Raw genomic sequence first — 27,438 nt, 5'->3', positions numbered from 1 at the left:
AATTCAAAGCAATAAAGGCCCAGAATTTTCCAAAATTGACAAAAGATATCAAGCCATAGATTCAAGAATGTATAAGAACGCCAATGAGGATAAACAAAAAGAAACTGATACAAAAGTACCTAAGTTTTTTCTTTAAACTGCTTAAAATAAAAAATAATCAAAAAGAAAATCTCAAAAGAGCCAAAGAAATAAAAATTCATTACTTTCTAAGGAATAATAAATCTGATAGCTAATTTCATGTTTTCATGAAAAACAATGGACATCAGAGAACAAAGCAATGATATCTTTAAAATACTTTTGAAAAGTAACTACTAACCTATAATTCTGTACCCAATGAAAATATCTTTTAAAGTAAAGGCAAAAGAAAAATCTTTTCAGAAAAACAAAACTGAGAAAAAGTTTCACCAGTAGATTTATTCTATAAAGAACACTAAAGGATATCTTTCCAGGAGACAGATTATCTCAGACAATGATATGGAAATTCAGGAAGAAATGAAATACACCAGAAGAGGTTAATATTTGAGTAAATATAAAAATACATATATACTGACAGGAAAAAAATAACAATAATTTCTTATACGAATTAGAACACCTGAAGGATTATAATACAGGACATTAATCACAAACGATGAGAGAGGGACAAATGCAGTTTCTTTGGTGGAAAGAGATAAAATGTATAGTAGATTTTATTTGGTTAACCATGAAAAAAATTTGAAATATTTAATTAGCAAGATAAAATGGAAGGAATGAGATAAAAAGATTGGCTAATAACAAAGTTAAGAAAGGAAAATTGGTAAACATGAAACAAGTAGAAAAATATAATAAGATAGCAGAATTAAATCCATAGATATTACTAATAGCATTTAATGTAAGTAGGCTGAATATTATACTTGAAAGACAAATACTGTCAGGCTGAAAGTTAAAAACAACAATAATATACTGTTCACAAGAAACACACCTTAAATATGGGCATACAGAAAAGTTGAAAGTAAAACAGTGAAAAAAAAATTTTACCAATCAAACATCATTTTCTTTTGGAATGCTAGTACAACTATGCATTGCAATGTCAGTCTAAGTAGAATTTAAGAGAAGATATAGTACAAGAAGGGCGTTTAATAATGACAAGTGGTCCTAGTTAATCTACTAGAAAGACATCACAATTCTAAATTTGTATACAACTAATAATATAGCCTTAAAAGTGAAAACTGCAGAACTAAATGGAGAAACAGACAAATCCACAATCATAATAGAAGATTTTAAGATGCCTTTCTGAGTAAATAATATAACATGAAAGTAGAAAATCAATAGATAAACAAAAGATTTGAGCACCAAGATTTAATGAATTTGACCTAATTGATATGTATAGAACTCTACACCCAACAACTACAAAATACACATTATTTTAGGCACACACAAAACATTTACCAAAACGTTCCTTAAATTGGGTCACAAAACAAGTCTCAATAAATTTCAAAGTATTTAAGTCATATAGCATACATTCTCTGACCATATTTAATTAAACTTAAAGTCAATAACAAAATGTTAATCACGAAATGCCCCAAATATTTTGAATAAAGTAACAATAAAATGAAGAAACCCAAAAATTGTTTTTGCAAAGACAAATAACAGTATTAATCCTATAGAAATACTAATTTTAAAACAAAAAGGAAAAAGCACAAATAAAACTTAACAGGAATGAAAAATAGGGGATTCCTATAGATGCTACAGACATTACAAAGATAAGAAGAGGATACGGTGAAACCTTAATATCAACAGACTTGAAAAATCAGATGAAAATCTCTTGAAAAACAGGTATTACCAAAATGGACACAAGAAGAAATGGAAACACTGAATAGTTTTATGTCTTATAAAGAAAATGAGTATTTAATGTAAAGCTTTTCCACAAGGAAAACTTCTGACCCAAATAGCTGCACAGGTAAGTACTTTCAAATATCTACAGAAAAAAAATAGCATCAATCACACACAGCCTCTTCCAAGGGTAGAAATAGAGGAATACTTTCCAATTCAATTTGTGAGAATAGTATAAGTATGCAACCAAAACCTGAGAAGAACATTTTAAAAGCATAATACTATAGGCCAATCTCTCTTTTGAATGCAGACAGAAATATAAAGAAAATATTAGCAAATCCAATCCAATTCCTTACAAAAAAAAAAAAAAGGCTAATACATCAACATCAAGTTCAGTTTATTCTAGGAATTCAAGAGTAGATTAACATTCAAAAATAAATTAATTGGGTGTCTGCCTGATAGCGCAGCAGTTAAGTTTGCACTTTCCACTTTGGCAGCCCGGGGTTCACTGTTTTAGATCCTGGGTGTGGACCTACACACTGCTTAGCAAGCCATGCTGTGGCAGGCATTCCATGTATAAAAAGTAGAGGAAGGTGGACATGGATGTTAGCTCAGGGCCAATCTTCCTCAGCAAAATTGGAGGATTGGCAGCAGATGTTAGCTCAGGGCTAATCTCCCTCAAAAAAAAAAATTTAATTGAATTTATCATGTTAACATATTAAAAGAAAAAATTTCTATACTTTCTATAGATTCAGAAAAGCATGTGATAAAATTCAACACCTATTCATGATGTAAACACACACACACACACATATTCATATACACAGACACATACTACCAACTCAGCAAACTGAGGAATCAAGAGAAATTTCTTTAATCTGACAAAGGATATTTACAATAAAAAAAAACCCTATAGCAAATATTATGTTTCTGTTCAATACTGTCCTGGATGTCCCAGCGAAAGCAACAAGCCAAGAAATAGAAATTAAAGGTATGTGGAAGGCACAAACTCCAAGTTATAAGATAAATAAGTTCTGGGAATATAGTATGACAATACTGTATTGTATACTTAAAAGTTGCTAAGAGAGTAAATCTTTAATGTTCTCACCACAGAAAAGAAATGGTGATTATGTAAGATGATGTAGGCATTAACTAACCCTTCGGTTGTAATCATTTGGCAACATACAAGCATATTAAATCATCACACTGTGTATCTTAAACTTATGCAATGTTATATGTCAACCATAACTCGATAAAGCTAGAAAAAATAAAATAAAGGTATATGGAGTGGAAGGGTAGGAATAAAACTGTAATTATTCAAAGAAAACATGATTGTATTCCTTAAACCTCCAAAAGAACTGACAAAATCTAATAGAATTAATAAGTGAATTTAGCAAGATCCCTGGCTACAAGGTAAATCAATACGTATACATGAATTGTTTTCTTATACACTAGCAATAGGAATTTAGAAAATAAAACCTAAAACAATACCATTTACAAAAGCATAAAATAAAATCTAATACTAGTAATAAATCTAACAAAAAAGTATGCAAGTCCTCTCCACAGAAAATTATAAAACATTACTGAGAGAAATTAAAGAAGACTAAAATAAGTGGGAAATACAGTGCATTTATAGAATGGATATCAGTTTTCTCAAAATACAGTCTCAATCAAAATCCCAGAAAATTCCGTTTTGTGGATATTGACAAACAGATTCTAAAATTTTTATGGAAACAATAAAGAACTGTGAATAACCAAAACAATCTAAAAGAAAAACATATCTAAAGGATTTACAACCAAGATACAAGATTTATTCTAAATCTAAACTAACTGGCCATATATTATTGGTACCAGGATAGACAAATAGAGCATCAAACAGAATAGAGGGTGTAGAAATAGACCCACAGATATGTAGCACTTGAATTATGATAGAGATGCTGCTGAAGTACCTGGGTAAAGAATGACCTTTTCAACAAATGGTGCTTGATCAATTAGATATCCACATCCAAAAAATAAAATAAAATAAAATGAATCTTGTCTAACCCAACCCCCACCTCACACCTTACACAAAAAATGAATTCCAGGTGAGATGCAGACCTTAATGTTAATGAAACCAATAAAGCTTCTAGAAGATAACAAAGGAAAATGTCCTTATGATCTTGTGGTAGACAGAAGTTGTTCTTTTTAAAATAGGACATTAAAACAGACTAATTATAAAAGAAGTCATTAATAAATTGAAGTTCATTAAAATGAAAAGCTTTTGTTTATCAAAAGACAACTATCAATACATCCAGACTACATTAAGAGATGCTTACAAGTCAATAACAGAAAGAGTGAGAAACCCAACTGGAAAATGGGTAATGAACTTCAACATGCACATCACAAAAGAGGATCTAAATGGAAAATAAACACATGAAAATATGCTTAACTTCACTAACCATTAGAGGAATGCAAACTAGAGCATCATGGGCTACCATGCCACACATATCAGAAAAGCTAAAATAAAGGAAACAGATAATACTAAGTGTTGTCAAGAATTAAATCAATTGGAACTCTCATATACTAATACTACGAGTAGAAATTGGTATAATCACTTTGGAGACTATTTAGTGATATCTCCTACAGCTGAACATAGGCATATCAGCAATATCATTCTTTGGCAAATATCCAATAAAAATACTTATACAGGTACAACAAGATAGGTACTAGAATGTGTTTGTGGCAACTACTATTCACAATGACCCTAAACTGAAAATAATCTAAATGTCCATCTACACTAGAAGAGCTTAAAAAAATAAAATTATGGTACATTCATACACAGGAATATTATAAAGCAATGAAAAGGTTTTAGAAATCTGTTACTACACACAGATGCAACACAACATGAATGAATATTGCAAACATAAGCAAAAGAAGATATGCTACATGATTCTATTTCTATATTGTTCAAAAACAGTCAAAATTAATCTATTGTATTAGAAGTCAAGTATCGCTTTCCCTAGCGGAGTAGGGAATGTAAGGTAGGATGAGACATCTGTAGTCTAGGAATGCTTTCTTTCTTGGTTGGGATGCTGCTTATGGATATATTCGCTTTCTGATAATTCACCTAGATATGTACTTATGATTTCTACACTTTTTAACATGTACATTCTATTGAGGTAAAACATTTAATTAAAAAATTGGCTTAAAAATAGTTGTGGTCCCAAGAGGGTTGTGTCAACTCCCACTGCTTTCATTTTTCTCTCTCTGTCCTCTCACCACTTGGCCTTGAACATGGGCACTATCATAGAAATGTGCATCAGAGTGCAGTAAATAAATCCACAGCTTGCTGGCTGGAGGACCACAAATGGGAGCTCCAGGGAACTGAAAAATACCAGTGACATCATGGAGAGAAAAGGCCTTTGGAAAGTAACACCATAAAGTTGTTATGAAATTCTGAGTTCATCCTGATCAGCACATACATGGATCTGATTTTAATCAGAACAAAATAAATTAACAGATAGACCAGTGCCTAGGTGCAAGGCTGGCCACTGGTACACACACAGGACAGAACTGAATGGCACTGAATATAAACCTGGCAATGGAAGGCAGCTTGTAACTTACAATCTGAACCTAACCACATTAATTGCCTGCTCAAACAAAAATATCAACACTCTCCACAGAATTTAGACAAGACTCAAAATCTCATAATATATATTAAAAATGTTCAGGTTATAATCCAAAATTACTAGGCATATGAAAAACCAGAAAATCTCAACTCACATGATAAAAGATAATTAACAGTCACAAACACTGAAAAGAGACAGATGTTCAAATTGTCTGACAAAGACTTTAAATCTGCTATTATAAAAATGCTCCAATAAGGCTTGAAATAGAAAAATAAACATGAACAACAATAAAATGACCAGATTCTCTCAATAACAAAATGAATATGATAGAGAAGAGTCACTGAGCTTTAAGATAGATCAATGAAATTATTCAATACGAACAAGAAAGAGAAAAAAAATTTTAAAAACCCTCAGGGACCTGTGGGACAATAACAAGAAGTCTAGCATTCATGTCATCAGAATATCAAAAGGAAAGGAGAAAGAGTACAGTGCTGAAAAATATTTGAAGAACTAAAGGCTGGAAACGTCCCAAATTTTGTGAAATACACAAATCTACATATTCAAGAAGTGCAGCAAACTTCAAACAGGATAAAAACAAAAACAATCCATGTCCAAATACATCAGGGCCAGCCCAGTGGCACAGCGGTTAAGTTCGCACGTTCCGCTTCTCGGTGGCCCGGGGTTCGCCGGTTCGGATCCCGGGTTTGGACATGGCACCGCTTGGCAGGCCATGCTGTGGTAGGCGTCCCACATATAAAGTAGAGGAAGATGGGCACGATGTTAGCTCAGGGCCAGGCTTCCTCAGCAAAAAGAGGAGGACTGGCAGTAGTTAGCTGAGGGCTAATCTTCCTCAAAAAAAAAAACAAACAAAAACAAAAACAAATACATCAAAATTAAACTATAGAAACTGAAAATAAGAAAAAAATGTCTTGAAAGCATACAGAGGAAATCACACATTACCTATAGAGGAAGAACAATTCAAATGACTGTGGATTTCTCATCAGAAACCTCAGAAGCCAGAAGGAAATGGTACATCTCTTTTAAAGTGCACAGGGAAAAGAATTGTCAACACAGAATTCTATATCCAGCAAAAATAACTTTCCAGAATGAAGTGAAATAAAGACATTGTTGGATGAAAAAGAACTAAGAAAATCTGTTGCCAGGAGATCTGTTCTGAAAGAACTGCTACAGGAAGTTCTCTAGACACCAGAAAAATGATACCAGAAAAAAACTTTATCCATCAAAAATAATGGAAAAGCAACAGAAAAAATAAACATATGAGTAAACATAATAAACTATTCTTCTCCTCTTGACCTTTTTAAAATATGTTTGACAGTTGAAAGCAAAAATTATAACATTTATCTGATAGAGATTTCAATGTATACAGATATAAGATATGATAACAATAATGCAAAACTGGGAGAGTACGAGAACTTATATGGGACAAGATTTCTATATTCTACTTGAAGTGATAAAATATTGATTCAAATAGACTATAAAGTTTTAAGTATGTTTATTGTAAACCTTAGAATAACCCCTAAAAAATACTATAAAGATATATAGTCAAAACTACATTAGATAAATTAAAACAGAATACTAAAAAAAAAAAGTTAAAATAATCCAAAACAGGCAGAAAATGGGAAATGGAGGAATGGAAAACAGAGACAACAAACAGAAAACAAAATATAAAATAGTAGACATAAATCCAAACATATCAATTATTACACGAAATGTAAATGGTCTAAATATCTCAATTAAAGCCAGAGATTGTCAGAATGAATTAATCAATGACCCAAGTAAATGTTGTTTATAAGAAACTTACTTCAGATATAATGACATAGGCAAGTTAAAAGAAAAAGGATGGGAAAAATGTATCAGACAAACCCTAATCATAATAAAACTAGAATGTCTATATTAGTATCAAAGTGGATTTTAAAGCAAAGAAAATTACCCAGGATAAAAAGGGACATTATAAGAGCCAGCCCCAGTGGCCTAGTGGTTAAGTTCAGCACACTTTGCTTCAGCGACCTGGGTTCAGTTCCTGGTGTGGACCTACACCACTTGTCTGTCAGTGGCCATGCTGTGGCAGCAGCTCACATACAGAAAAAAAAGCAGCAGATTAGCAACAGATGTTAGCACAGGGCAAATCTTCCTCAGCCAAAAAAAAAGAAAAAGAGACATTGATAAAAGATTAATTCACCAAGAAGACATCACAAATTCTAAATACATATGCTCCTTGCAACAGAGCTTCAAAATACATAAATCAAAAACTGACAGAACTGAAAGGAGAAATAGACAAATCCACAATTATAGTTGGAGATGTCAACATTCCTCTCTCACTAACAGAACTAGTGGATAGAAAATCAGTGAGAATATAGAACTGAAAAATTGGAGTTAAAAGAAAAGATCATTAGAGAAAATCAACATTGTTTGTTTAAACAGATCATGTTCTTTACCAAAATTTTAGAACACTATGAGTATGGCTAGTGTTTTTTCAATATAGGCAACTACTGTTTTGGTAAGACTAAAGCTTACTTGCTTAGAGATAAGACCTACAATAGCAGAGGCAGAAAGCTGAGGAAAAGAAGGAGATCATACCTTTTTAAGATCTAAATTGAAAATGAAGCTTTGCAGAAATGAAGTTCTGCTGAACTCACTGTGAAAATGCTATTAGTTTATCACACTTTTAGGAAACAGGCTTGTTACTTTGTTTAAACATTTTTATAATATAAATGGTTTTAACCATAATGAAGCTAAATATTTGTTTTAAAATCCACTTGTCAGGGGCTGGCCCCGTGGCCGAGTGGTTAAGTTCGCGCGCTCCGCTGCAGGCGACCCAGTGTTTCGTTGGTTCGAATCCTGGGCGCGGACATGGCACTGCTCATTAAACCACGCTGAGGCAGCGTCCCACATGCCACAACTAGAAGGACCCACAACGAAGAATATACAACTATGTACTGGGGGGCTTTGGGGAGAAAAAGGAAAAAATAAAATCTTTAAAAAAAAAAAAATCCACTTGTCAATAACTTAAGATCCTTTATAAAAAAAAAAAGGACTTGATTTTTGCTTAGAAAAATAATCTAAAATCAGAAAGTAGGCATTTAAATAATGTGAAAGGATTTAATTACCAGGAAACCAATATTCTTCTTGCAAAATCAGTGAGATGGTAGGTAGACAGGTATAAAAAAATATGTTTTACTACACATTTATCCTTAAAAGAAATCAGGGAGCCAGTCTGAAGTAAGTGCACTGTTTCATTCTTATTTCTATTTTAATCTCTCTCTCTCTCTCACACACACACACACACACACGCTTATAATTTCCTAGAGCTACATATGCTAAGCAGGAAGTGAACACGGTACTGTGGTATGGATTAATAAGAAGGTCCTACCTTAGACAGGATGATCTTAGAAAGCCGCTTTGGAGACACGTCTTTAAAGAAAGACTATAGAGTCAAGAAGGACCCAACCAAGTAAAGAGTGAGTTTAAGAAGTGCCAGTGCCAGCATGCTTCAGTGAGAGCACTGAGAGAAATAAAGGTAAGTAGTCACAGGTCTCTTCCAAAGTAAGAGATTTGTGGCACCTAAGCACACTCAACAGTAAATACTACTAGAAGTCAATCACTTCCAGGGTGAAATATCAGAGGAATAGAAAAATTCACTGGGTCCTGGCTAGAAAAACATCTTTTTTTTTTTTTTTTTAAGGAAGATTAACCCTGAGCTAACTACTGCCAATCCTCCTCTTTTTGCTGAGGAAGACTGGCCCTGAGCTAACATCCATGCTCATCTTCCTCTACTTTATATGTGGGATGCCTACCACAGCAGAGATTTTTGCCAAGGGTTGCCATGTCCGCACCTGGGATCTGACCCAGCAAACCCAGGCCGCCTAGAAGCGGAATGTGCGCACTTAACCACTGCGCCACCGGGCTGGCCCCTTAAGAAAACATCTTTTGAAGTTAGACCCCACCTTGCCCTGGCTGATACTGGGGAACAAGATAAACAAAGGTGCTTTCACTTGCAGGTGCCATTGCTGCTGATAAAAGCTCCTCTACCACAGAAGGGCTAATAGTCATTCCAAAGCAAACCGCTTTTACCACGGCTGCCAAGTGCAAGTCTGGGACTCCACTTCATCCCACACAACTATCCCGCCAGAGCAGGAAGATCCTGAGGTAAACAGAACGACTGCCACCACAGTTAGCTGGAAGTTGGAAATCAAGCATTCAGATCCTCACCAGCTCTGGTTACCAGCTGGGTAACCAGAGAAGTGATCTCCCAGGTCTGTGAATGAATTCTGACAACTCCAGCTGTGGGACTCCTGGGCACGTTCCTAAATGGCAGTAGCCAGCAACAAGATAGCTGTGCCTCCTCATAATTACCTAGACACTCCAACTTAAAGTCAGACATATCTACCTATGTACCAAGTGGTTGAGGACCAATATAAACAGGACAGTTTGCTGAGTTCTGTTCATAGAGCTCATCCTGAATCTTCCTTCTTTTTCTCTCCACGTTGCTTTGCTTCATTCGTAACTCTTGGATTGAAGTCACGTGTTAGTTGCACTATTTTGCTTCGGGCTTGTATTCTGATGTTGGCTTCATGGACTTAATGACAACCACTCTCTAAGGACTTGGACAAAACACTGTTCTTTTCCACACTGCCCAGCTCAAGTGGGTCAAGTCCTCAGTAGCTTAGCTCTTGTACTCAACCCTGAAATCACACATGGAGATGTCTTCCAGGTAAGGCTTCTTCCATTGTAAGGAAAGGTTAGGGCACTGGTAACTTACCCTCTTCAAACAAGAAATGATGGCTCCAAAAGAGGAAAGGGAAAGATAGCTGTCACTCCATCACTCCATTCCAGGAAATCTGTTTTTCTGGGTAAAGTTGAACAAAAAATTGGAGGGAAGGAGATGCATTTTATTTTGTTATGTTCGTAAGGAAATGGCCCTGTTCCCATAGACAGAACAATGTGAGCGGAAAACAACTTGGAGAGTGTTCTAATAAAAGTGGAACAAGAAAGGGAAAATTTTGTGACATACTAAGTGTTTAAATCCATTTTAAAGACTTGGTGCCAAATAGTGTTAGTTTCACTTTATAAATGGATCTGAAACATCCATATACGATGCGAAATATTTTACTAAATGTGTTCTACTATTGGAAATGAGACCAAGGACTCTGAACAACCAGCCTTACTGACTAAAGAGTGGCTAAATGCAAATCAAACTCAGCTCACAGGAAGAGAAGATGATTGCAACCTCTCATCCCCTAAGTATAAATCTCCAATTCATTACTCGAGGCATTCTGCAACTGTCACTGGGTCAACAAAACAAAAACAAGGGATGAAGGTAAATCCCGGTCTTTTCAGCAGAACAGGTGGACAAATACTCATGAGAAGAACACACGGACCAGGAAGATGACAGCAGAAAACTGCCCACGCTCAGTTCACTTCTCTTTCTCCATTTTGCAAGTTTTCTGATGATTTAAGAGAGCAGAGCAGGCCTCCTAGTAGTAGCCCAATAATGGTCCTCCACTATGAAGACTTACTGAAATCGCCAGGGAAGCTTTTTTTCAAAATAACCTTTCCCTCCGTCAGCTGAGAAGTGTGAGTATAATCGCTTCAAATGAAGGAAATGAAGAAAATTAAGGTACAGTGGTAGGCTTGCCATCAGCAACTACTACATCCCTTAAAAATATTCTGAAAAGCTGATATTCTGACAATATTCTGAGAAGCCAAGAATCTTGGTTAACTTTATATGACCATGATAAATTCGGCACCGCACCAAAACATGCAGGCTAATTCACTCCACATTTGCCTCAGCCAACAATATTTAAGGGAGAGGCCCAATATGCCAAGTCACCAAATCATAGCTTAGGGATGACTCATTTTGACAGGAAGAGCAGAATGTTTCAGTCTCACCTCCTTGAACCCTGCTCATTTTAATATAACACCACATGATTCCTACATGCACCACAGAGGCAACTTTGAGTCTTTGGATCCAAGTGCTGTGAGTGATCTGGAACAGTGTTCTCTCTTTCTCTTCCCTCATTGTCATGGCAACGGGAGGCAAAGGTGAAAGTCAGGCTTTATACCTGGACTGCTGGCATATGCACCCGGGCATCTCCCCAAAATAATTCTGGACCATAGTCACACATTGACATTTTGAGCTCTGCTTAGGGTAAAAGGAAATCATGTCATATTAAAAGCAACTCTTTAGTTATTTTGTCTGTTATCTTGTTCTCATCAGGAAATTTAAAGATCTCTAAAACACCATTTTTCAAACTGCAAAGTATACTATTAATGGTCTTGAAATTACGATAGTGTGTTGTAGGTTTTCAAAGAAATGGATAGGATAGGCTGGGATGGGGTAGGATAAGATGGGATGGGATAGGATAGGATGGGATAGGATAGGATGGGATGGGATGGGATAGGATAGGATAGGATAGGATAGGATAGGATAGGATAGGATAGGATAGTATGGGATGGGATAGGATAGGGTGGGATGGGATAGGATAGGATGGGATGGGATAGGATGAGATAAAACAGGATAGTGTGGAAAATATTTGTAGACACCACACATAGGAAGGGTAAATATTGTCTTGTGAAATTTTTGCTTCAATTATATATGTCTGCATGTGGGTACTAGGTAATGATTTAAATGCATTTCTTTTTTTCTTTTTTTTTCCTGCTTTATCTCCCCAAACCCCCCAGTACATAGTTGTATATCTTAGCTGCAGGTCCTTCTAGTTGTGGGATAAAATGCATTTCTTTCTATGGGTCGTTATGAAAATGATTGAAAACTACTGCCATAAGGGATACCTATCTGATTGCCAAAATAGCATTTCTCTGCAACAAAGCTACTGAGCTGGTCAAGTTCCAATTCTAAGTAATCAGTCCACATATTACAGGACTTAAAATCATCTATTTCCCTTATCCACTAAATTCCAATAGTGCTTTCTGGTCACAGGAACAACTAAAAATTTCCAAATGCTACCTTGGAGGTGATGTCACCCTTTCTAAAGAAAACGAATCCACAGACAACAGGTCGCTAGATCAATTCATACCCGATGAGAAGCAAATGTTTCCAAGCATCCTTGTGTATCTAGAGCTTAACTTCCAATGGAGATAGCTTTGCAGGCCATAATGTTTAGGATCTGTACATTGTTCTATTTATTCTGGAAATTAAGTCTTCTGTTCCAAGCATCCATCAATCTGATACTAAATTCATTAGCAAAATGAAAAGAACACAACATACATTGCTATTAATGGAGTTCCATGCATGTCACTCCCCACACAATGTACTAAAAATGGACGCATCTCTATTTGAGTGTCTCCACACAGATATCTGTGCTTCTCAATACATAGCGTTTCAAGAGCGAGGTTTTACTTAAAGCTGCAGAGACACTTACTTTTTAAAGCTCCCTTTTCAATGCTAAACTTTAGGAATTTTTACCATCAATTTATGTAGACTGAATCTTTACTCTTTGGTGGATCCTCTCTTCTACAGACAAGAGCCAATAAGGAGAAACCATGGTTTCTGGTTTAAAGAATTTCTATTATAATATTCTTTAGAGTCCAGATATTTCTTACTTTCTGTGACTTCTTTGTGTGACACTGATACTCCGCTCATACTGCTTCATCTGCCATCCTTATCCACAGAATCTAGGAACACTATAATACATAAAATTTTTTAAATGAAGATAAAATCAGCTAGTAGCTTCCTATTGGAGCACAATATTTACACTTGCACTTGAGTAGGGGAATTTTTCTTGTTCGGAGCAGAATACAGTTATTATTTCACAGATTTTTAAAACGTAATTATTTTTCCCAAGTTTGAAATAATAAACATTTTTAAGATATCAAGATAAACAGTCTGAATTTATAAATTACCCAGAAATGGTAATACTGCACTTGAATTTTTCACAAAGTCTCCCATTTCTAGCTAGCTTGGGACAAAACTATGTATTACCTAGATTTAAGGAGACCAAAAAACTAAAATTTGAAAATACTTTGAATTACTCACTGATTTCCTTTCTAGAACCCCAAGAGAAACTGAGCTGATTTCTCACTTCCCCAAATGAGCACCTATGGTCAGTTAGGGGCGAACAAGCAAACCTTAAAGGAGTGTTTCAAAAACAGAAAATCACACAGGTTGCTCAAGGCTCACCTTCAAACAATTTATTGGACAAAATGTCAAGAAACAAAAAATAAACACTAAGGGAGAGAAAAGTGGAAATGGAGAATATCATACTGTATGTTTAGATGACAACGTGAACAAAGAAATAAGAGAAAAGACCATTTATTATTTAAATTGAAAGATTGCTCAAATGAGTAAAAAGTGAGGGAGTAGGTCTGGGGAAAAAAATCCAGGTAGACTACACACTGCAAATGTTCAGTAAAAAGATCCAAAAGGAGAAAGGAAATCCATTAGACATTGGGTAAGACAAATAAATAAAAAGAAAAGTGAGGACCAATTTGGAAGGGACACCAACACCAATACCAAGTAGGTTTTCTTTTGTTGTTGTTGTTCTGTTTTTTCGTTTGTTTCTTTTGTATGCCAAGGAAATAAGTCAGCTAGTAATAAGTGGGGCAATTGAAAGACTAGATTTACTAAGTTAATATCAAAAAAATACATATGTACACACACACACACATATATACTAGGAAAACATTAAGGAGACTCCCAAGCCTCAGATATACTTTGAAGCACACAAATTTGCAAGTCCTAAATTCAAAATAATGACAAATACAAAGGTCATTCTAAAATTAATTAATTAGCTAGATGTAGACAAATCACCAGCATCAAATGGGTGCCAACCAAGAATAAAACTGCCCCAAATACCTAATGAACCTATCCTTAAAGTGGCCATTTTCACAGAGTACTGAAAGTACATTAGCAATGTGACCCAATCACAAAAAAAGGGTTTAGAAACTACCGTGGTAACCAAAGACAAAAAAGGGGAATATATACAAAACCATAAGATTGATGAAAAGATTAAGCCCCCCTTGGATAATTGATCCTCTCACATCTGGGCTTCCTGTGGGGTTAAATAAGCATCTGTAAATGCAATAACCAGAATATACAGTCCATTCAGATTTTCAAATAGCTTTTGATAAAATTTCACAGCAAAAATCTGTGCAAAGAAATTTTAAGTAAACATGGAATTAGTAATATGTATTTCCACAAGCACAGAATTATCTTAAATATAGGAAGCAAAGTATAATGTGTAGATGTGGAAAAGGCAAGTAAACATTATTATAAACTTTGACCATGGAATTCAAAATGTCATTTGCACATCCTTCAGAGTTCACTATCCTCTTTGGGTTGTAAAACATCAAACCACAGCATCAAGGAATCCTAAAGAGCTGAGATGGCTTTCCATATATTATAGATTAGGGAACTGAGATTCAAAGAGTATTAATAATTGCCCAAGGTTAAAACAAACATCAGGAAGATTTTATAAGATGTGCAAAATAGAACAAAAGTTACCATATGAGTTCTCCTGTAGGCATGTGTTGAATATTACATATCACTAGTAATAATGAATACAAGAGTATGTACTTAAATATAACCTTTGACACATGACCTTCAAAAGAAGACCTTAAAAGAATTATAGTACATTCCCTGAAAACATCTCAACGTGTTGTGGCTATACAGATGTCCAAAATGCTGGGCATCAACAGAAGTGCTTTGGATCCAGCCTTGAGGTTCTCCAACATTTAATAGCTGATATGGGAGAATATGTCTGCAAGGAAGATATCAAGGGAATAACGAGGGATATAGGAAGGAAATCAGAAGAGCATGATGTCATGGAAAAGAAGGGCTGAAAGCATTTCAAAAAGGAGGAAGTGGTCAGCAAGGTGAAATGCTCAATGAGATCTCAATAAGAGTTTGGTGAAGTGGTAGAAATCTCAGAAACAGATAGGGTGATGAATGAATTGGTGCGGAAATGGAAATAGAGAGTAAAATTATCTCTGGAGAAATTTGAGTGTAGACAGGGGAAAGAGAGAAGACAGTAGCTAACAGCATGTTCTATTTTTATAAATGACACTAAAACTTATCAAAGCTAGGAAGCTGACTCATTTGTGACTCCTCCATCATTCCCTATACCTATTTGATCATTCCATGGTATAGATTATATCTCCACACTCTTGAATGTATCATCTTACATTCATCATCCAAGGACTCACTAACAATGATAGGATAAAATCCAATCTGCTTAGTATAGGATTTATGGCCTTTTATGATCCAGCCAACATTGCCCATCTAGTCTTACTTCGTACTTCCACCCAAAATGCAACCACATTAAAGGAGTTGCCATTTCTGAATGAGCCAGGCTTTCTCATTCCTTCAAGCATACTATTACTTTTTCCTAGATTTTTCTTCCCCAGTGCAACCACTTCCCCACCCCCTCTTCACCTATCAAATTCCTACTCATCTTTTAAATTTTCATTCAAGTGTTATCTTTATGAATCATTCCTTGATCCCCTAAGTAGATTTCATGTGCCCCTAGTAACCTTTTTAGGCCCCTTTTAAGGTACTAATACTTGTGGAATTCTATTGTGTTTCAGACCCCAGCAGCCCACAGGTCTCTTAAAAGCAGACATCCTACATTTTCATATACCCTATACTTACATATCTCTGTACATAATTAGCACTAATAAATTTTTTTTAAGTGAACGAAAGGATTGATTTGTTACTAAAGACATGGTACAAATCCAAAGTATAACCAGCTTTAGATTACATCATAGATGGGATGTACATAATTGGCCACTAAGGGAAACTAGTGATTTGTGAGTCACAGGTGAATTTATTTCCCTGAAAATTTTACGTATTTGAAAATTAAGATGAATCACATTCTGATGTTAAAAAAAGTTCACTGAACTACCTTTCAATTTGGTGACTCTCCTCACTGACCTCAGCTTGTCCACATTTAAAACAAGAATCACCTAAAAAATGCACTGTAATATCCAAAGCACTAAAGAGGATATAAAGTTATAGATGATACATTCCCTGCTCCCACAGTTCATAATCTGGTGGGAAATTTAAGACATGTGGAAATATATACTGCTTTGAACCACCTTCAAGTGTTATTTGGACAATAAGTGCCTTATAAGTAGCAAAAACCGTATATAGAGTGACCCTGTCTTAAATGAATGGTTTGACTAACGCCCTTAAAATGAGAAGACATTTCATGCTAGAGGTCAAGGCCAAAGAATCTTCTGACTCCAGACAAAGACGATCTCTCCTATTCTAAATAGGTTTTAAGCATCATCCTACTTAGAGATAGGAGAATGGGCACAGGTAAAGTCACTTTGCCTGTCTTTCTAATATCCAAGTAAAATGTATAATAGAAAACATTAGAAATTAAAAACAAACAGATAGGTAAGTGAATAATTTTTGAAAGGATTCAGTTTAAGGATTTCAAGGTACAAAACAGTTTTGTTCTTTCCTGTTGCTGAGCAGGACAGATGAGTGATTAGGAGGAGTTGAATGATTTTTCATGGCTCATTCAGAGAACTTGGTTTGCTTTTACATGTGTTTAAATCCCAAACTTGGCAGCCTTTTCTTCTTCCAGAGGGCTTATATGTTATTTGGGGATTGTGTTTGTTTTTTCACTGAGCCCCCCAACTCAGTGTCTATTAACATAAAATAGGAAGATATGAGGTAGGTAGGGGGAAATTCTGTGATTATAAAATCTCTACTCTATTTTCTGTATTTAAATTTCAAAAAATTAAAAGCAGATAAATTATCAATTGATCAAACTGTTTTCTAGTATCTTTGGCTCTCAGACAAGCATCTATAGAAATAATTGTCAACTTGGGGGAGGTTGATTTGAAAAGACCCTACAGGTGGTAATTTTGAGCTCGACATTCTCTACGGTGAGAATCACTGTTCTCCTTATTCAGGCAGCTGATATATTACAGCGGTAGCGACTTACCTATTTTCAACAGTATTATTTTTATTCTTTGAACTTAAAATTTCATCCTAAGGTATAAAAAAAACAAATACATGACAACTGGTCAGTCTCTGAAAATACAGGCCCAATGGTTTTAAGAGGAGATTCAATATTACCCATAATCATGCTTTTTTCACCATAATTCCCAGGCAGACCTGTCATAAGCCCAGGAAGAAGACTTCAAAAGAACTTCCTGAGAGCTGTCCTCTTTAGGGAGGAAAATAAAAGGCATCTGTTCACAGTAGGCTATAGACTTTGCAGGACTTCTGCACTTCAGTTTATTCAGAGATTTTCCAGAAGTCTAAAGATGATTGTGCAGCTTTAAAACAATAAGAACCATATAGCTAACTAGCTCTGTAAACCAAGGGAAAAACAATTAACTTAAGAGATGCCTTATGGAGTTATTGTTCCACACGATAAAACAAGGACATTAGGGGAACAAGTCTCGGTTAGAAGTCTTGGATCATTCGAATTGTTCTAACTGATGAATCTTCTTCAAGGAAAAAAGTGGGCTCCATTTCTGTTTTTAAAAATCCAGAGTGTCTGTAATAGTGCAACTAATGACAACCTTCCCGTTACTCTCACTTAAGAGGAAACCCTATAATAAGAGCTTCCAAAAATGTCAAATAATACTTGTCTCATAACAGGGCTTCTTTGTTCATTCACCATGTCTCTTTTGATATGCAGAGATAATAAAAGTTCATGTGAAACTCAAGGTAATATAGAGCAGAAGCCAACACTAATTCTGTATAAATATGTCTGATTAATAAGAGTGCCATTGTTATGGTTATTTCGTGATGTCACGATTGTTACAAGAACAGAGGAGAGAAGTACTCTTACTCTCACTGTTTTTGTTCACCCTCTGTCATCCAACCAGTTTGCGAATTCTTGTTCAATGGGGGAAATGAAGGATAGATTTTTGTCCATTAATTATTTCTGTTTCATTAGTTCATCTCATGAGCTGTGAAACTAGCTTTAAATTCAGGAGGAAAAATTAGAGGTTTTATTCTTAAATTAAACCTCACATCCTCTAAAAAAATGAATACATGCTCCAGGCTTAATTTCTAAGCTCTCTTTTCCACATGCACAACTACTGTATTATTCTGGTGCTCAACAGCACCTGAAAGATCAAATTTAGCATGATAACACTAAGACCTGGTTAGGAGCCTAATATGTTAAACTTAAAATGTGATTTAGTACTACAACCATACGCAAGGTTGCATGTGGGATTCAGTACCGAAAATGAGAACCCCATCCTGATGAAATAACAAGAAAGCCCAGAAATGAGTACATGGTTCCTTATCGGAAAGGAAATAGAAAACAAGTAATCGATAACAGCATAGCTTCACGGCAAACAGTCAGGCTGATAGATCTTGAAGACAATTCTAAGGCTGGTAGATAAGTTTATAGTCATTACTTTGCTTTTCTCTTTAAAGTCTTATCGCCCAGATCCTGGCTTCCCCCCTTGGGGCAGCAGTATGATATAAAAACTTAACAGTCGGTCTTAAATTTAGCTGACATTTTTATATCCTTCACAACATACTCTTTAGATTGCACCCAAGAAGGAGATTATTAAATAGTAGCAGGAGACCAGTTACCAGACCATTTTGACTGAACCAAAAAAACAGCACTGGGCCTTCTTGCTGACAAATGAAACAACATTTATACAATCATTATAATCAATTTCATAAATAAAGGGCTATTAATGACTGGGGGGAAGAAAGGAAAGAGGTTCTATTTCTCCCAAGCCCCTTCATCCTCTCCTCAAACCCCGCAATAATTTCAGCAGTGATGGAAGCTGGCGTGAAAGGGAGTGGACTTGGCTGAACTGGAGTCTCCCGCGAAGCAGATTCCGTCAGTTAGAGGCAAGGACACATTTCTGTGATTATTTCAGACTATTTTTTTGTGGTAATTAGCCAGAGTTCCATTTTGCTGGAGCTGGCATTACTCACGGCTCACTTATTTTTTTTTTTTTAATTTAGGCTTTTCTTTCCTTTTTCTAAAGTAAATTTACATATTTTCAGTCTCTCAATCCCTTCTATGTTTTATTTATGAATATAGCCCTTCTTGATAGTAACTTTAATGTGAAAGAGGTAGTAATTAATGTCCCAGTCTGCTAGGTTAATCCCCTTCCACTCTCTCTACAGAGAAGTTTAAGGTAAGTAACAGTTTACAGTCAATATTAGGTTTAATTATGCTTAATGAGAGTTAGTGTCTCTGTTTACTAACTGCATTTTTGTGTGTGGATGCTGGAAGAGTTTTCCCTTGGACTCATTCTGATTTGTTAATAGTGCCACTGTGTCCTGTATATTCAGTGCTTAAATCTATAAAGCTGCTCCTGGAGAGCAAAGCAGGTAAGGCACCTGTTTCAGCTGAGACACCATTAAATGAGTGCAGCCTTAACACAACGGCATCTTTCTTTGGGAAGAGAGCTATTATTTTGTAATGCTTTCCAAACAGATCCATTTGAGAGGCTAATTATTGCCTGAATTTTGGATCCTGGGTAAGTCCATACATATAAAAAGCCATTTCAAACTAAGTACAATCATCAATGGCAGTTAATACAAAATTATAGAATGTTAAACACTTCTAAGACTTCCTGTGTTAATCCTTCAATGTTATCATTTCAAGTGTTAATATCTAAAACTACTTTGACAAGTCACTGGTTTGGTCCTTTTCTCTTTTTTTGCCTAAAAAATGTCTTTTATATTAACGTTGTATTTAATTTTATTGTAGCCTATAGAACAAAACTTTCGTTTCTTTACTAAGCTATAAAAATAAGCACCAAAGCAAATACCAAGACATGGAGGAAATCATATAGTGATCCAAAGCAAATTTAGTACACATATTTTTACAGAATATCATTTTGCTATGTTTGTGTTGTGGATAAAAATTCTGAGAACAATTGATATAGTTTCTCTAAGTCTATTGATAGGCTACTCAAGTCAATGAACATTGACTGAGTACCTGGTCTAAGCTAAGCACAAAAATGAAGAAGGCATATTCCTTCCCCTCAAGAAGCTTACCATCTGGGAAAGAAGACAGACATAAGTAAAAACTAACTATAACATGATGCGATAAGTGTTACACTCAGGAGAGTAAATGTGAAGGAGACACTAAGAAAAGATGTGCTGATTCTGTATTAGAGGATAAAGAAGGCCTTCACTAGTGAGATCGCATTTTCTGGGCCACATGAAGGGCATAGCTGGCTGAGTGAACCGTAAGAACAAAGACATAAAGCGTGGCAGGACATCATGTTCTGAGAAGCCAGCAAACAGGGCAGTGTGGGCAGAAAGAACTGCGTGCTTAGGGAAAGGAGGTGAGGTGGGAAGAGTGGGAGAGGGTTGGAAGTTAGGGGCTCAACAAGTACATTGGAAACAAATTAAAAAGAATTTTCAATGTCAGCCTGTATTAATATTAATTTTAAGTAATATGAGGAATAGGAGAAAATGAAGAGAGATCTTTACCAAACAAAGATGAGGTTAGCATAAATCCTGAAAATTAAACTGAACATTTCTAAGCCTATTGATCTCTGAGAACTATTTTCAAATTCCAAAATCCCCATAATGTATTTATAAGTACTTACATTTATTTTAAAGAATTAGTTTTCTGCCATGGGAAAATAAAGCTCCTAAAACGTGTCTATCTAAAAGATTAAAAGATTGGAAGATTACGTATCAATGGAAGCTAGTGGAGAGAGGCTGGTGGAGTCATATCCCAGGGCATTCTGGGAAATCTGCAAGTGATTAAACGTACTTTGTGAAATAAAAATTTGCTTACAATAAGTTTCAGAAATTTTTTGCCTTTTGAAAATTCTACCTTTAGTTTGTAGATCCTGACTATACCTTTGCCCTTTGGAAAAGCAGAGGCAAACATTTCCTTAAAAACTACCAACTAACGGGTCTAAAAGTAAACGAATAAAATCCAAACTATAAACTTAATCAGAAAAAGGTCCATACATCTGGACATCCTTCTGCACTCAGCTAAACTGACTTTTCTGCTATGTCTTTTCTATAGTCCCTTAAGCTATGCACATTTCTGAAAACCACTTGACCAGTTTCTACTCTTCCCCGCCATGCTACTTCAATCCATCTTGAGGACTTTCGAATTACTGTCAGACACTGGGCATTCATAAGCGCCTACTTCTGTATCCCTGCTCAATAAAAACAAAAGAGAAAAGCTGAGATTCAAAGAAGAATAAAGTTTCTCTCACCTTGATAAACATATTTAAAAAGTCGGTCTCGTCCTGATACCAGAGTTATATAAAATAAGTATGATCTTAGTGCTAACTCACAGGCTATCATACAGAAATCTCTCCAAGTATGTACAACAGACTTAACAGACTGCTGGAAATACGCATAAATGCTTTTGAGCATGGTATGCATATATAAGCCAGCTACATATTATATTTGAATGTACATATTTTATATACGTACACGTACATTTACATTTCAGCATTTATTCCTGAAAGTTAAAGGAAAAATACTTAAACTGTTTTCATAACACAAATTCTAACTGAAATAAAATGTCCTTTAAAAACTGTAATTAATGGCTGCTGTGTCAAACAGTGAACCAAAGTGTCAAACCTTATAATTCACAGTTTGAGAGGTCACAGCTCAAATTATGACTTTAAAAAACTGATTATCTGTGAGTAATTTGACAAATCCATCTAATATACTCTGAATGCATATAAAATCTTTTTGAGAGTGAAAAGAATGTATATCCAAGTGGACAGCTGATGGAGGAAATGGCATTTTACTGAACAAGGCTGAAGTCCAGCATAATGACTTGGAATGCCTTTGAATGAGCATGCAAGGCTGGAAGGCCAAACAGTGCACTTGTCCAAAGGGAGCATAATGAACAATCTGATCAGAAGACAAAAATATTCCACACACATGTCCAAAGAGAGGAAGGGAAGATATACATTTCCGTCACTTGCTCTTTCATCACCATTACTACAACTCAATTCACAGGTAAACTCTGGACTATTAATAAACAATCTTTACAGGAAATAATTTTCCGTAATTTAAAAAATACCAGAAATTCTTGTGATTTTTTTCGGTCTGAGATTTGAAAATACATATCAAGGTCACCTACATTATATACAGTAAACCAGGTTTACAAAATTGTTTTCTTTATGTCTCACCTTGAGAGCAAATATTGCTTCACTTATCTTCATCCCAAGGCCACCTACCCCTTAAAATATAATCTGAAATAATTTGATGTGCCTGCATTTTATTAATCTAGAAATGATCCACTATTAATAAGGCAGGCCATTGAAGATTTCTCTGCAGTAGACCAAATTCCTCACCCATGCCAGAATTGAGAAGTCCAGTAAAATAAGTCATTTCATTATATACATATGTTTATAATGTTTATTTATGTGTTTATTATATGTTCCTATTAGGCTGTAAGCTCCACAAGGGTAAGGACTATGTTACTTTTGTTCGGCAGTTATATCCAAGACCTAGGAAGTTCCTGGCACAGAGGAGTCAATAAATATCTGCTGGAGGATGAAAAGAAGGGATGGAGAGAAGGAAGCTGGGGGGCCTATGGTTAGCTAGTCTCCTCTAGTATTATACACGTGATTGTGGGGAGAAAAACTGTACATTCTATTTGGTCAATTTACCTACCTTGTAATTCACTGATCCATCCATCTATCCTAGAAACTATAAAGAGGAAAAAAAGCTTCTGAACATACAAAGTTACCAGATAAAACAAATTAAAATAGATGAAAAATGAAAAAGATGGAAATTAGAGTGGGGAAAAAAAGATGTTTATACATATATACATGTGTGTAAAGACAATTTATTCATAAGAAAGGAAGGAAGTTTGCTTCTTAATTTCTTCAGTTTAAGTTAATCTTATTATAACCACTATTATAATGCTCTTATTATAACAAAACACTAAGAGAATATTTACTAGTTCCTCATCTGGCCACGCACTATAGTAAACACTACATACCCAGGTTCCTTATATCATGACCATAATGTCTATTGGAGGAGATAAGTATTCAATTATAACAAAATGCAGTAAGTTATAATAGTAATAACATAGGTTTTGTGAGATAACAAAGCAGGATTCTTCTCTGAACCAATAAAATGCTTAAATGGTTATTTCTCTCCTTTGATGCCACTATGTCGTGTTCCAAGAGACTTTTCTGACACATGGAAAGACTGTTGGCTCTTGATGCATGGGGAAATATATGCTCTCAAACGTTACTAGTATAAACGAGATCTGAATGTGTAAGTCACTATATAGTAAGAAAACACATTTGAAAAATGTCCTTTTTCTTATAAATGAAAGCCTCACTCTGATTTCACTTAGCCTGGTAGTACGTTCCTGTCATTCCGTTGGACCAGCCCACACATACTGGGCTCTTGATAGGTCCTGGGCTCGACCATCTGGCCCTTTATTTACTTAATTCTTTTTTAATACTGACAAGTGTATTAGTAACACTTCCTTGATCACTGGTAAATATAGAACCACCGCACAACCAAGATTTTCCCTAATTCTGGAAGTCACTAATTAGTTGTGGGTAGGGGTTGAGGAGTATTACAAAGATATGTTGAGCAGTACTACAATAAGTAATCTGATTCCCAAGACGAAAGCATGTTAATCTGCTTCCCACTTCATTAGAGGAATAAAAAACATCTTGTCATCAGGAAAGGATACAAAGAGAGACCTGGATATCTGGGGGAAGGGTAGATAGGGAGGAAGAATGAATGCAGCATTTAGGCAAGAAATACAAATGCCCTCATATCTTGGACAATGTTCATGGTTTTTCTTGAGATCTTTTGATTGCTTTATCAGTGCGTTTCATGAACATAGTTTATTCAATTAATAAACACAGGCTTCCAAAGGAAACTAATGGGGTAAATGAATCCTATTTAAAAGAACAGATCGTTCTACTGGTACTTAAGTTATACATTAGGCAACGTTGGAAGCTGCATTAATCTTTTCAAACCAGTAAGATCTCAATCACTTGAGCTTGCAGAATAAAATCCTGTAGGCTTAAAGGAGAGAATGCAGTTTCCAAAGATGCTAAAAAGTCATTTAGAGAGACGATACAGTCTAATTATAAGTACTGAAACTGGGAATTTATGTATTTTAAGTCCATTAGAAAACACCTATTTTTAGGTGTTTTTTTTTTTTCTCTGTTGGATGAGAAATACTCTAACACTGTTTAATTTTCTGTAAGGTTTAGATTTTTCAAAGACATCAGCTTATTGTTGTGTATGTTAATTCAAGCATTAAATTTAAAATATCATAACTCAACGTCCTGAAACTAAAGATTTTGTGTAGGGCCGAGTTAGTTGTCCTCATTTCTAGGATCAAACAACACAGCACGAAGCAAAAGCCTTTTAAAGATTATTTTGGGTTTCAGTCTATCTCCTTTGTTCACAGACATTTTGGGGAAAGGATGACATTCTCTCACAGTACTTAACCCAAATAACTAGAATCTTAACTAAAAACTTATAAAACTGTGGATTGTGAGGTAGGTATTAGTATAACCTTAACCAAATTTTGTAATTAATGGACAAAAGTTAATAGGTTCATATGCGGAAGTACATGATGAAAGGAGAAAGAATAGAATAAACAAGGGGAAAAAAGCGTATTGTTTAATATGTAATTTAAGAACTGTCAAAGAAGTGGGGCATGTCTTATTTACTGGTATATGACAAAAGAAGAATGGATACTTTTGCATACAAATAAATGCAGGTATAGAAACATAATAGAAGTTTTGTGTTACAATGGAACTTGAACTCCTCTGGGCAGTGATCAGCTAAGAAGGAACAGAGACAGTTACAATGCAGTGATTAACTAGCTGACAGATCTATTATTCATGGCAGGTATGTAAGCAGTCAGGGCAGCAATGTTGGTGGCCTCTCCTCATCAAGCAGCTTTGCCAGTACAGACTGGATGCCTGGAACCAGGCAAGACACAAAAAGTAAAACCTATAGCCAGCAAAGGGGAGATTCAGCCCAATTCATCTCCAATTTTAAATAGTACTAGAAATCTCCATTGAAGAATGTTTTCCTTTGGGATTGGTGTATATTGTATTTACAGGATGTTAACTAACATTTACCTCTATTTATCTTACTATGTATAGCAACATGCCCGAAACACATACCCAAATATTCCCAGTATATTACAGAAAAAAGTGATTTAACATTAGTTGGCAAAAATTTCTGTTGATAGGTATGATCATCAGGTTGTTACATGAACAGATGGTCCAAGTGAGTCCATTTCACTGACACTATATTATGTGGGTCTTTTCATCCCAGAACAACCAAATCAAACAAAAACACAATGCAGAAGAGGCCACTGTGCCTTCCCCCGTCCGGTTGGCAGCTTTATCTGTGAAATACAGGGATAGAAAACCAGCGTGGACTATAATCCTGCACAGTACCATTTCCACATAGTAGTTAATCGATATTTAAGTAATCACATTCAAAAATCATCCTGATATTTGTGAAGATGGAAAAATACATGTGATTTATTTTTATTTATCTTTATTTATTTTTTTGAGGAGGAGGATTAACCCTGAGCTAACATCTGCCACCAATCTTCCTCTTTTTGCTGAGGAAGACTGGCCCTGAGCCAACATCCCCACCCATCACCCTCTACCCTATATGTGGGATGCCTGCCACAGCACGGCTCCATAAGCAGTGCTAGGTCCATGCCCAGGATCCGAACCCGGGAACTCCAGGCTCCCAAAGCAGAGCACTCGAGCTCAACCACTATGCCACCAGGCTGGTCCCCACGTGATTTAGTTTTTATCTTTCAACTCCAAGGAGAAAAATAAAATAGTCATATTTTTTACTCTTCAGTTTTTTAAATTAACCAACCGTTTACAGGAACAAAATGACTTACAATTCTTTATTGGTATTCAGGTCTTTCAATGAAATCCCAGAAAAAAAATATATTTAAAAAAAGCAAATTCCTATATTAAAATCCATTTCTTTTTGAAAGACTGTGCTCTCCCTGGGTAGATATTATTTTTACTAAATAATTTTTAAATATACCAGCTGAAATAATCACAACCAAATGAATTAATAGTCTAGCAGATATCCAATCACCAGTTACTGCATTTTACACCATGAGATCTCTTAAAACACACGCACACGTGCACATACACACACACACGCACAGTATTTGGACTCTTAGTACAGCAGCTTCATATCTATAACCAACCCAAAATATAAAATATGACCTTGATTTTGTGAAATAAAAATAAATAATATTGTGGGGCAAGGGAGTGATAAAAATTAAGAACATATTTCTATCTATAACAGCTGGCAGTAAAAACAATAGCTGAAAATTATGTCACTAAAATGCACCTACACATGTGACCACGAAAACTTAGGTGCAAGGAGAATTCTGGTTACCTCTCTTCAAAAAGAACTGATGAAGTTTGAGGTTTAAGAGTACATCTTTAGTACTTCTGTACCTTAAAATATTGCCAAGGATTAATTTTTCATCAAGTTGTCATTTTCTCTGACATTTGGTTTTATTAATCAAGGCATTTATCATTAATTTGTAAAAAATATCATAATTAAGCCAAATAAAATAAAATCCTTAAAAGGTTAAAATTAGAAAGCAGGTGAATGAGGACTTTGACGTTACCCTGTTGACACAGGAGTTTGTGAAAGTGTGGGAATCAAGGTTTTGCAGTGAGTTTGTTGCCTCGATCTCGAGGCTGGCTGGTTTTTAAAAAATGTTATGGAGATTTGATTTAAAGCTCTCTGACAGTTTTGACATTCAGGTGAAAGTACTGCTGCTGCATTTGGAACAATTTGCATATCCCACTGCTAAACGGAATGTTTGAGGTGTGCACTGGCGTAAAGAAATTAAAAACAAGCTATCACACATGCTTAAGTGTATGTATTCACAAAACTGATGGTTGGATCACACCACCCCATCCCCCTCCAATGTAATCTGTGATTTACTCTTCTATCATAAATTACCCTACCATGTTATTCTTGCTGGAAGGTCTAACCAGGCATGTAAGAAGCCAAGTAATTACAGCCCCCTCTTGTCTAAGAACCTTCTTCAATCCCTATGAG

At 35.4% G+C, this 27,438-nt stretch overlaps 1 protein-coding gene and 1 long non-coding RNA gene across 42 annotated transcripts in view; one reads left to right on the top strand and one right to left on the bottom strand.

The window, feature by feature from the left end:
• The window catches only part of ZBTB20 (zinc finger and BTB domain containing 20), a 746,442-nt gene that overhangs the window by 556,152 nt on the left and 162,852 nt on the right, over window positions 1–27,438 (bottom strand). The window lies entirely within an intron of this gene.
• The window catches only part of LOC139076912 (uncharacterized), a 131,762-nt gene that overhangs the window by 28,137 nt on the left and 76,187 nt on the right, over window positions 1–27,438 (top strand). Inside the window, exon 4 of one of the 2 annotated variants that reach the window (XR_011528945.1) lies at window positions 9,437–13,701. The exons of the other annotated variant lie outside the window; for it this stretch is intronic. This is a non-coding gene — a long non-coding RNA (uncharacterized lncRNA). Of the gene's footprint in view, window positions 1–9,436; window positions 13,702–27,438 lie in introns of those variants that run through there. 2 annotated transcript variants of the gene reach the window in all.

Source organism: Equus przewalskii, chromosome 18, assembly GCF_037783145.1.
Source record: "Equus przewalskii isolate Varuska chromosome 18, EquPr2, whole genome shotgun sequence".
NCBI classification, from domain to species: domain Eukaryota; kingdom Metazoa; phylum Chordata; class Mammalia; order Perissodactyla; family Equidae; genus Equus; species Equus przewalskii.
This window is presented reverse-complemented; position numbering and strand designations above follow the sequence as displayed.